Below are 12855 nucleotides of genomic sequence, written 5' to 3' on the forward strand. Positions count from 1 at the left end.
GAAAGGCAGAAGTCACTACACAAGAAAGGACAACAGAAATGGGGCGAGAATCCAGAGGGATCCCAAATCATGTCTGTTTGGCTGCATTTCTGCAGTGTCCACAAGACACCTTTATATTCTTATAATAAATTCCCTTTAGTATTAAAATTTATTTAGGTTGGTTTTCCTCATTTGTGCCAAAAAAAATTCATTTATAACATCAAATATCTGGATTTCCCATTTCAATAAAGGAAATTATGCTTGGCTGAGGAATAATGGTCAGATAGATATGTTTTTAAAATTCTGAACAGGGCTGAATATTAATGTTGGTCAGTAATAGGGAGCTTGCTTATTATACACACAGCCCTACCTTGCCCCTCAGCACTGAAACAAGCAAACAAACACCCCAAAATCTTGTAAGCAAATCACGGGAGATTCTTGTGGTATTAAAATGGATTTGGATTCCAGAGCATTGGTAAAATAATACTAAAGGGCTTTGTGCATTCTTATTTTTGAAGCCAGAGAAAGATTTCCCTTAAGGTGAGGAAAGAAATACCAGAAATACCCACAGACAGCTTTAAACAATAAAGGCAAGAATGCACGCATTCAAATGGGTACGTGAGATGCCCGAGCTGTTCCTTCATACTCTGCCGTGCAGTCTTACTGTTCCACCCATCGCCAAGGCCTGTGTGCTCCTCCATCTCATGGCCTCTTGAGTTGGCCTCCACCTACATGGCCCTTATTTCTTATGAGAATTCCATCAGTGGCCATAGTCAGGGATCCTGTTGACATTCACTTTTGACATGACATCCAGGATTCAGCTCCCTATAGGGCCAGTGACCTTGTCAACTTCCTAGATGTCCTGTCACCACTTCCAAATGAAAATTTAAATGTCTATGTTTACTTTTTAAAAACTTTTTTAAATGACCGTATTTACTTTTTTTTTTTCTGTCAAGTCCCACACCTGCCCAAGCTTGTCTTGTTGTCCACTCCCTCCCTGTCTATACCCTGATGTGGGTTCATTTTCGATCTATGTCTTATCAGCTTCCTCTCCACTGGGGATTTTACATATGTAATTTTCGTTCCTGGAATATTTTTTTCTGTCACCAGCTTTCTTTGGCTTCTCTCACTAGGCTTCCTGCTACTATAGAACTATCCATCCATCCTTGCTCACTTGTTTTGGTCACAGCAGCAGACGGTTTATGTAACGGTGGCAACAGGAATCGCCAAGTTAATAAATATATGGCAAAACAAATCAACTGAAAAGCAAGCAGAGGAGCAGGGCAAAGCTGCCTTCAACTTAGTTTTTGTTTTCAGACACGAAATACATAATTCAGCTTTTACAACGTACAGATTCTTTTAAGACCAGTGCTTCTTAACCTGTGAGTCATATCCCTTTTGGGGGCTGAACTACCCTTTCACAGGGTCACCTAGGACCATCACATTACAATTCATAACAGTAGCAAAATTACAGTTATGAAGCAGCAACGAAAGTAAGCTTATGCTTGGGGGTTCCACAACACAGGGAACTGTGTTAGAGGGTTGCAGTATTCAGAAGGTTGAGGACCACTGCTTTAGAGAATAGATGACTTGTGAACTGTGTCACTCATGATGGAAATGTTTCCTTCACAAGTAAAGCTATAAGATATGGCATATAAACATTATTATTGTTAGCTTTGCTCCTAGCCATCCTATAAATTATAATTTAATATATTCTTGGTGGTGGTGGCAGTATTGGTAATAGTAGCAGAGGTGTGTGTGTTTGTGTGTGTATGTGTGTTTGTTTTTGTATGTGGGTGTGTTTGTGTGTGTGTGTGCACATGTGTGTGTGTACATGTATTGGTCTCTGTGGGACAGGGGTCAATGTTGGGTGTCCTTCACATATCTCTCCAACTTATTATTTTGAGACAAGGTCTCCCACTGGACCTGGAGCTCACTGATTTGGTTGGGCTAACCTGGACAGTGAGATCCAGAGAACTGTTCCCTCTTTCCCAACACTGGAGTCCACAGATATGTATTACTATGGTGCCCCCCTTTTTTAATGTGGGTACTCGGCATAGAAGCTCAGGTTTTCATGGTTGTGTGGAAGGCACTTTACTGAGCCATCTCCCTAGCCATTGTTGTAGTCTTACATCTTTAAGAGTGGGATTTAATCCTCAAAGTCTAAGTTCCTGTGACTTGATATGGTCACACGTATGAAGGGAAGAGGGGCTCCAATAGTAAGTAACTCCCAGAGGTGCACAGAGGGAAGTGTCCCTCAGAGTCATGGCTAAGGTCCGCAGTCTGGCAGTCAGCATGAGCTGGGGCAGGGTGATGAAATGGAGGGGAGCCATGGGGCCCACTCAACAACAGAGCAAGTTGTTCATTAGCTGGTGGGTATGAGTGGCCAGGTTTGTCTTCCTCCTGTCTACATCTGTTACTAGGAGTAACTGACCATCTATAGAAGAGAGCCTACCCTGCTGGGGGAAGACGTCTCTCCCTCCCAGACTCTAGCAGCAACGGTATGCTTGATAAGATTCTCTGTAAACACTTGATGTTAGGTGGAGGAAGATGAAAGACTCCAAGGCGTCAGGACTGTTCCAAAGCTTTCTGATAAGGACAATAAAGGCAGCACATGGAGCCGATGACAAATACTGATGACCAAAGAGGAAGGTTGAGAAGCTGCAGGTAGTAAAGAGAAAGCCTGCCTCTCTGGGAGCCAGGGACACAGATGCTTCTGGTGAGTCGGCTGTCTGACACATATTCCCAAAGTAGAGCTTGGTAGATTGGCTACTTGCTTCAGGCAAATCTTTGTCAACAGAGAACCAGTTTTCTTTTGGAAAGAAGAGTCTGGCTGAGAAGTCAAGAAAAGTCCACCACCATGAAGATACTCAGTTATACAGCTGGATTGTCATGAGTCATTCTCATGAGATGATCTAAGACCACATACTCTGGCAAAATACCTTATTGTTAAAATTCCAATAAAACAAAGGCTGGAGATGGAGTTCCCTTGGTAGAGTACTTGCCTAGCATGCAAGAAGCTCTGGGTTCGATCCGCACCACTGCCTGAGCTCGGCACAGTGGTGCAAGCCCTATAATTCTAGCATCCACACTCAGGAGAGAGAAGAAGGAAGGTTAGAAGTCCAAGATCATTCTCAACCACATAATGAGTTCCAGGCAAGCCTGAGCTACATGAGACTCTCTCTCTCTGAAAAGAAAACAAACACATATAACAAAAAACAATAACCAAACCAAAATCTCAACAGAGTATTTTCCAAAACTAAATGCGAAACGCCAGCAAATGCCACCCATGCGGCAAGAACAGGAATTCTGATGAGAATGTGTTTTCCAGAATTCATCTCTACCTTTTCTTTCACTCGGGGGGTGGGCCTCTTCCTCGCAGCTGTGGGATGGAACCAGTGAACCAAACACTTGAAACCAATTTGCTGGTTTTCGAAGAGGTTATTGATTCTCACAGCAGGTATCTGCTTAGACAATTTCATTGTTTAACTCTCCGTGTGGATGACTCTTGCAGCACACTACTTTAAGTCAGGCATATGGTCTGTCCTGGCTTTATGGAAACCATTAGAGGAGTTGAGAAATGTTTAGCAGGTCTGATTGTTGCCTTGAGTTAGAAAAATACCCTCTATGTGCTCCAAGGGAAATGCCTGGATTGGTGAAGGGTATGTATTGTGAGTGAGTGCTTTGCTTTGTGAGAGGATGTTGACAGAGGAGACATTTCTGCGCTTTTTGAACAGTGTCAAGAAGACAATGGTTGGGACTGATAAACATGCAACTAAGTAAATATATTTCTGGGTCTTTTTTTGAAAGTTTAACTGCTTGAGATGTTGGTGATTTATGGTTTTTCAGAAGCCTTATGCTTTGTATAATAGAGTCAGTGTAGTGACCTGAATTTTCTCTCTTCCTGTAAAAGGCAGCTTCTTTTTTCACCACCAGAAAGGAGGACAGAAAGGTTCTAGGGACATACATGCTCACGTGAGGATCTAATGTGTATGTACATGTGTGTTGGGGGAGGAGGTGTTTGTCTTATGGCTCAGTAAAAGTCCCAGTTAAGTAACAGTCAACTTTGAGTGGGTGGCAATGAACAAAAGCCCAGCAGGGTGAGGTTAGCATCTGCTCTGAGTGGTGTGGAAGGTGAGAGCCGGGCATGTAGCTCAGTGGTAGAGAACTTTCTATCATGCCTAAGGCCTGTTGACGTTCAATCCCAGTATTGGAAACATGAAACAGAATGAAATGATAAGATAAAATGAATGTGTGTAAGATGATTATGGTACAGATCTCTCATTGTTTCCCCTCACACTTGGTAATGTGGGTTCCCCTGGTTCTAATTGTCTACTTCCCCACTTTCCCCCCAAGAATGCTATTATTCCCTCCCAGGAAGGCTCCTTCCAGCAGGAAGCCTGGCATTTTGAAGCAATCTAAGTAGCATAATTAGTAGGAAGAAATGATCTCTTTTTCCAGTGACCATTGGTAAAGCGATCATTATGACTCAGTTGCCGACATGTCCATAACACGCAGGAAGCCTTTAATCTGTTGCAAGGGGAGTTTCTTTCTGCCTAATGGGGAGTGGCATCCTTGTCCTCTGGACCTTCCTTGTGAGCTCTTATGGAGGGAGAAAGTCATCCCTGGGGACACGCACTAGTGAAACTGTGGCGGCCTTTCTAATGAAGGGCTACTTTCAGGAATAAAACCCAGAGCTTTACCTGGGGTGGCAATTAATGAAAAGGACCGAGGTTCTGTTTCTCTCAAATATCAGCAACACTGACAGAAACACAAACACAAACAGCAACAAAACAGAATTATTTCTGTTTCAAGTCCAAAGAGAAAGAGAGAGAGAGAGAGAGAGAGAGAGAGAGAGAGAGAGAGAGAGAGAGACAGAGAGAGACAGAGAGAGAGAGAGACAGAGAGAGACAGAGAGACAGAGAGAGAGAGACAGAGAGAGAGAGAGAGAGAGAGAGACAGAGACAGAGACAGAGACAGAGACACAGGCAGAAAGAGAGACACAGAGACACACAGAAAGACACAGACACACAGACACATAGACACACACACACACAGAGAGAGAGAGAGAGAGAGAGAGACAGAGAGACAGAGAGACAGAGAGAGAGAGAGAGAGAGAGAGAGAGAGAGAGAGAGAGAGAGAGAGACAGAGAGACAGAGAGAGAAGCATCATCTAAAAGAGAGAGAGAACAGACCCACTTCCCCAAAGAAATCAGTCCAGCATCTCACCCAAGGCATGGTCCAGGGATTGGAAGCTGATGAAGCAGGGCATGGCAGGCCATGCATCCCAGCAGCAGGATGAGACCTATGAGTTCATGCAGCTTGTCAATCCCGTAGCCTCAGACTGCAGACCTTACACTATGGTTTTGGCAAAGGCTGTGCATCAGGCCACCAGCTACATAACTTTTATGGCAACTGTGTGTCATATGCTTTGATAATTGAAACTTATGATTCTTCTGCTGAATTTCTTAAACTTGCAGAGAATCCTTAATGATGTGACCCTGGAGGAGGAGGGTATCTCTGTTTACAGATGTTAAGGTCGCACTGTTTTCGGAGCCACTCAGGGATGAAATGCTGAGACAAAAGGACAAGGAAGTAACAACCATTCCTGTGAATGAAGAGGCTGAACAGCATTCCCAAGAGATAAAGGAAATGTAAAAGACTGTCAACACTGAAGACACCATGTCAGGATGTCTTAAATAACTGACACCTGTGTCCATATATGTACAGTTAAAAAAACATGCATAGTTAACTTGCTGATCCCTCTACATGGGAACAACTCTGAGACTGAATGAGACATGAAAATGTTTCCATCCAGGACTTCAGCTTTACCAGTCCAATAAATCTTGGCTATAAATTCATCAAGACTGGCCATGTCATGCTTTTAAATGATGTAGACAAAAATTTCCTTTACAGAGAATCTTTTTTAATTGAACTGTGCTCTATGTACAGCCCATCATATATAATAGAAAAATGTATAATACCTTTCCAAGTTTATATATTGCTTTGCTGAGCAAGAAGACCAGAAACACACACACACACACACACACACACACACACACACACACACACACACACCCTAAACAAATAAATAACAAAGAACACAAGACAAGTAACCCAGATGGTCCTACCTCACAGGCAGCCTCAGTGGCAATGTTTCCTTGAAAATCTGCATCTGGGACAATTTCAAATGGCTATCTAAATTGTCCAGCATCACAGACTGTTCCAGTCAGGACTTCCGTTAAGCTCTGAACTTTCTCAGCATTCAGACACTGGACAGCAAAAGTCATAGCTAGCTTTATTAAGACTGGACAATATCCAAGTTTTCTTATGTGTCCCCCCCAAAAAGAAAAACCATGTCCCAAATCACCAGGAAGCAATTTAAGAAAATGATGCCTCATTCCCAAAAGAGGGTGAATAGTTTTTGGTTGGTCTATGGATGATAGATGTTTGTTATGTTTTACCTTTAGGTGTTGGCTATAGGAATTGTAAGTAAAAGGGTAAATTATTGAATCTACTTTGAGTTTAAAGAACATTAATAAGCCAAAATTCTTACATTGGTGTATATCTTTGCATTATATTTTGTTACAATATGCTATGTAATCCTTAAAGCTGCAATGTTAAGTTCTAGTTCTTTTGCTTAGGATAATTAAGAAATATATGCTAGCAGTCAGACACTCAAACTTAGGGTTATGTTAGATACTAGTTTAGTTAACTACAAAAATATGTTTCTTAGCTTGACAGATTAAAAAATAGCTAGAAACAAACAATTCATATCAGTTAGACAGATGGTGTTCAAAAACCTCAGGAATCTACAGAGTATATGGCATTTAAAGATTTTATTAACATAAGGCTTTTTTTTTTTTGACAATGAGACAGGTCTACTCCTGGCAACACCCCATTCTATTTCAAAGAGCATCAAAGGCTTCATATGTGGCAAGCTAGCAGTTGTGTGAGAAAACGGCCTATGAAAATTACAGACAGAATACTGTCCAAATAGGACAAAATGGGTACAAGAGAGTTGACTGTCAAGCTTTGCAAGGACAAGGTAGACAAGTCCTTTATATTCCTTCTACACCGTAAAGTCTGTCAAATATTCTGAGCAAAAAGGCTGAAGATGATGCCCCAGCATTATAGAGAAATTTGGGGGACTGTCCAGAAAGCCAAATATTTCTGTCATTTCTAACTTCTGGAAGCTGCTTGCCTGCACTTCCTACATATTTAGGTAATATTTATTCCTTGTGAAGTCTCTGATGGAGTTAAGACTAGAAAGTTATAGTCTCACAGTTAAACTTAAATTGTTTAAGATGATAGATATTGATAGATCATAAAATACTTTATCCAATGATGCCAACTATACAAATGTAAGTCTTACTTAATAATTTTCCTAATTGTTATATTACATGTAGTTTGTTATTGTAAGAGAAAGAGTGTTTTATTAGACCAAGAAAGGGGGAGATGTTGGCATTAGATTCTTGTGTAATTCAAATGCTGACTTTTGTACTCCTCCCCCATATCTGGTTAGAATCCTTGTTCTCAGAATCTCCTGTCTCAATGTTGTGTAAGCACTGCTCCCCAGTTGTCCCCTTGTATGCCAATAAAGCAGCTTACAGCCAATTGCTGGGTAGGGGAGAGAATAGGGCTGGACTTCCTGTCAGGTAGGGGAGGAGGAGTTAGAAGAATCAGGGATTCAGCAGTGGATTCAGCCACAGGCAGAGGTGCAGGAGAGATGAAGAATATTCAGCTAGAGCAAAGAAAGCAAGTAACTCAGGGATTTGGGCAAAGATGGAGTCAGAATAACGTAAAGCATTAAGAACAGAGTGAGCTGCTCAGAAAGGAAGGGAGGCTGTGGGGATAAAGGAGAAGCAGAGAGCTCTCAGATGCTGCGGCCCTTCTCTACTCTGAGAAGGACTCCACAGCCTTCTGCTCCCTGCAGGAAACAGTGCTCGGCGGCAGTATCCAGATGGCTTGGCATTGCCACTGCTTCCGAGGTAGAAACCAATGTGACTGCAAACCTGAAAAGCAAAGTGGGAGAGTGCTGTGTGGGGAGCATGTGATCTAAGCCGGCCCCAAGGGGCAAAGCACGCTGTAAACACAGCATGCAAAGTGTTTGAATGGGCTTCTGTGCTCAGAGTGTCACCAGAATGGTGACAAAGAACCCAGAGGGTTTCTGAGAAGCCCCGTGGTATGAAGGCGGTGGTGTAATCTGTCCTGCTGTACCAAAAGCCAAGAGAAAATGTGTCAAACCTGTAGGAGTCCTGGGAGGAGGCAGCGCAATTGTAGAAAACCGCCAGCTGGGAGGACATCTCAGCCAAAGCTGATGCAACACAGGGAGATGGGAGTTGGAGGGGACGGGGGCATCCCTCTGCTGTCCTGGTACCAAATAAGCCCCCAGGACCAATAGGAAGAATGAGCACATAGAAGCGAGTGACGCTCTGACTTAACACTGAAGGTGACCCTCGATTGATATGTCACCCTAGAAATATAAAGTCAAATCCTGTAACAGTTGAGTTTGTAGATGGAGATGTGAACTCAGAAGTAAAGCCATTCAATAAACTGACCAGGCATCTGGAGAGATGCCTCAGCAGTTAAGAGTGCTTGCTGCGCTACCAGTTGACCAAAGTTCTATTCCCAGCACCCACACAGGGTGGCTCACAGTCAACCTCAGCCCCAAGGGATCTAATGCTCTCCTCTGGCCTTTCCAGACACCTACAAATATGTCTTCAAATATGTCTTTTTACAAACCTGCTGGCCTTGCAGCTAACCTCGCTCCAGAAGCTTTCTATTTTCATTCACTTATTCCTTGAGAAACATCCAGAAGATCACATTTTATTCCTCCTCTACTGACAGATAGGTGTAGGCTCAGCGAAGTGAAGCTGAGAGAGCCTTTGTAACTGTGTGGCTTTGCCTGACACAAGTTGCTCCCACAATTTTGTGTATCCCTCCTTCATTCCTACATCAACACAAGTTCCTCTGTCTTGTGTGGTCCCTCGTGCGGAGCCATTTTTGTTGCTTTTCTTCAGACCACTCCTAATCCGTATCCTGTCCCTTCCTTCGGTCCTTTTGCCATCTTTTCCATTTTCCAGGCGCTGTTCAATTTTGCCTGTTGATTGAAATTTCTTAGCCACCCCCATTCCCATCCCTTTAAGACTTCAGGTGTCCATTATGTCTCTTTATCAAAGGCAGCTGCTCAGCCTACATGCTTTGGCTAAGTCCATGTCAGCTGCTGGACTTGGGCCCCCAGAGGTGTGCTGATGTGTGTCTGCACAGCACCTTAGCATCCTGAGCTGGCAGATGGTGTGGTCCTTGGCATATGTGTATCAAACTAGATTGAACCTAAGGATCTGACACATGGACTTGCCTCGGTCTAGTATCTGACTCTGTTTGAGTCCATGCCACTTTTCCTCTTTTTCTTCAACTTCTTTTTTTTTTAAACTACAAAATAGTTCAAAGAATTGCCTAACCAAGAGAGACAGGACCACCTAGCTCCTGCAATACCTACTCTTTTATGCTTGTGTGTATCACTTCATCTGCCAGCCCTGTTATTCAGCCTCACTGACTTTCAAGCTCTTCCAATGCCTAGGAGCCTTTTGGAACCAGATGTGGGATTCATTTCCTCACTCAATCCATTTGTATGTGGCTTTGACCATGGTGCTTTTGTTTTTGTTTTTCTCTTAGCCTGTGTTTGGCAATACCTGACTCATGGAGTATGGTGAATGCCAAGTGAGGTAGGTGGTACATATAAAGGGTCTGGTACCTAGTGTGTGTTTAGCTGATGGGCGTGGCACAATGTTTCCTCCATCACCCCAAGTTTTAGCAGTTTGGGGTTTAGACCACTCTTACTTCCAGTCTCTATTTCAGGCCCTGAAGAGAAAGAAATGCATGGAAACTGTCAATCTTAGGCTCTTCCTTGGCTATGAGGAAGACGTTTCTGGTTCTATATAGCAAGGAAGAAGTGACCCGCCTTAAGTCTGGAAACCACATTAGAAATCCCTGCTCCTCCCCCACGCCTCCCCCAAAGCCACAGAACCACCACTCATCTGCGTAAACCAAGGCAAGATGTAGAAGAACTTTGCTGGAACTTGAGATGATTAAGGGAGAATGTCAGAGCTCTCCACAGCCATAAAACCCAGCTCCCCAGCCCCCTTATGCTGGGATTTGCATATTTTGGAGTTTAAGCCATCATTAGGACAATCCTCTAAGGAACATCCTTATTATGGAGCTGTCTTTTAATTAGGCTTTGGATCATCTCGCCCCTGAAAAGGCCCTGCTGAGTGAGGGCTGAAGAGTGCAGAATGAGATCGAGTTCCCTGGGGCTTTAGACCAGCAGGTGTTTGGGACGCTGGAGGGTTGATAAGAGAAAACCGCGTCCATGCTTCCTGCCTCTATAGCCACTGCATAGCCCAGGCTCAGCCATCACAGCTTCCAGCATGCCCTTTAGGCAATCACATCAAGGACACAATGGTGTGAATATCCACCCTTTGAATATATTGAATTATGGTCCATCCATTTGAAATTTTCGGTAGCACCCACAGAATTGGGAGCGTTAATTTCAAATCTGTGCTAGTGTGTGGCAAGAGAGTTGTTCCCAGATGAACTGGGAAATGTGTCATGTCCTTTTCCTGGTGGTTTGGAATTTAAATGGAATGACAACTCTGTGCAACTCTGAAAAATATATATTCTTATTTCCTCCTTTACCCATACCCTCCAACCTACTGATCAGTGTGACTAGGTATAAGGATAGCCTAGTGGAAACTACCTTTTAAAGTTCTCTACAGATTATCTCAGTAGGGTTATTAGTAGGCTCTTATCTTAGTGCAGTCAGGAAGCAGAGGCTGGCAGATCTCTATGAGTTCAAGGCCAGCCTGATGTACACCAAGGGTTCCAGGGCAGCCAGGATTACATGAAGAGATCCTGTCTCAAAAATAGATAATTGTCTCTTGGATTCTAAATGTGTATAGTTCTTCCTAATAAATCCACGAGTAAAGAAGTGTATCTTGTCTATTTTTAGAAAAGATGTTCATTTTGTTTTGTACTTTTAATTATGGGTACATGTGTGTGTGTGTTTGTGGGTAGGTATGTGCATGTGAGTTCAGTGCCTGAAGAGGTCGGGAGCTGGAGTTACAGGCAGTTTTCAGCCATCCTATGTGAGAGCTGGGAACCGAACTTGGGTCTTTAATAGGACCATCATATGCTTTTAGCTGCTGAGGCATCTCTCCAGCTCCTAAATAAATAACTTTTTTGTGTGTGGTTGTTGTTATTGTTGTTGTGGGTGGTGGTGGTGGACAAGCCCAGGGATTCCCAAAACATGAGTAATTGAGCCTTCCGCAACTGTAGTTCTTCCTAACCCCAAGCATGTCTCCTTATGGTTTTAGGATTTTTGTTTGTTTGTTTGTTTTGTGGTTGTTGTTTTCTGAGACAGCGTTTCTCTGTGCAGCTTGGCTGTCCTGGACTCACTTTGTAGAGCAGGCTGGCCTTGAATTTACAAAGATTCAACTGCCTCTGTCTCTGGAGTACTGGGATTATAGATGCACACCATGTGTCTTCTTTTAAATGCAAAGTCTTAGTTGACCTTTTCCTTTTTTCTTCCCTTCTTTTCTTTCAACTATGAGAAAGACCAATGAAGACAAAAAGATTGGGAAATTTTCTGAGATAGAGTATATTGGATATAAAATAGAAATAAGGGAAATGCGAGGAACCCAAGGAGACTCAGATAAGTAAAGAAGTGCTCTGAGGTTATCACATCTGCTGGGAAAATGCTGGGGTTATCAGCAAATTGTATGGCTAGGCCTAGGAGGCAAAGGCAGGCCTGCAAAGGGAATGACTGTACTTGATCTATTGGAATAATACATCTTTCACATTTCATTATCCCAGACATATGCTAGGCCGGGGCCATTGGGACAAAATTATAATTTACTTGTATTTGGTGAATTTGGTATCATTGGATACCTTCAAGTTCTCAAAGTTTCAGCCCACAGTCTAGTCACAGATCGTTAGGAGGAAAAGTAGGCCTGATTGTTGTCTAGGAATCTAATGGTAGCATATGTGGCTGGTTAGATTTTTTTTTTTAAGATGTAATATTGTAAAACCTTTCTGGGTGTTAGTTGCCTGGAAGAGAATTCTGTACATGATAATGCAATATTTATTTCAAAAAGTTTATTTTACTCTGTGAGTGTGTATGTGTGTTGTATATAGTGTGTGTGTGTGTGTGTGTGTGCGTGTGCGTGTGCGTGTGCGTGTGTGTGTGTGTGTGTGTGTGTGTGTGTGTGTGTGTGTGTGCCCAAGGATGCCAATAGAGGGTGTTGGATCCCCTGGAACTGGAGTTACAGGTGGTTGAGTGCTGGATCTGAACTCAGGTCCTCTGGAAGAACAGCAAGTGCTATTAACCACTGAATTATCTCTCTAACACTGCAATTTTTAAATGCCTTCCTTCCTTCCTTCTTTACTTTCTTCCTCCCACCCTTCCTTTCTTCCTTCCATCCTATGCAGGTGTCCGAGGAGGCCAGAAGAGAACATTAGATCTTAGGAGCTAGAGTTCTAGGTGGTTGAAAGCTGCCTGGTGTGGGTGCTGAACTAAATTCTAGTACCCTGCAAGAGCAGCAGGGATTCTTAACCTCCCAGCCATCTCTCCAGCCCCCATAATCATGCAATTCTTTTTTAAAGCAAATGCTATATTCTTAATACTTTTAAGGACATTGATACCAGTTCCATAAGTGTGCCAGTTCTGTTTGAAAAGTGACTGTGGGGCAACTGACTCTAGGTAAAGTGTAATTGCACACATTTCTCTGGATGACACATAATATGTTTTAAAATAAGACTCTCAGCCGTGGTGGTGGCTCAGATCCAGTGTACTATGGACTTTATAAAAGAAGATAT

The 12855-nt window shown here is 42.9% G+C and overlaps 1 long non-coding RNA gene across 2 annotated transcripts in view; it reads left to right on the top strand.

Annotated features, from left to right (window-relative positions):
• Window positions 1-12855, top strand: part of LOC311608119 — a 176152-nt gene that overhangs the window by 59599 nt on the left and 103698 nt on the right. Inside the window, exon 1 of one of the 2 annotated variants that reach the window (XR_014782840.1) lies at window positions 3390-3439. The exons of the other annotated variant lie outside the window; for it this stretch is intronic. This is a non-coding gene — a long non-coding RNA (uncharacterized lncRNA). Of the gene's footprint in view, window positions 1-3389; window positions 3440-12855 lie in introns of those variants that run through there. 2 annotated transcript variants of the gene reach the window in all.

Source organism: Acomys minous (assembly GCF_964271855.1).
Source record: "Acomys minous genome assembly, chromosome: 2".
In the NCBI taxonomy this organism is placed as follows: Eukaryota; Metazoa; Chordata; class Mammalia; order Rodentia; family Muridae; genus Acomys; species Acomys minous.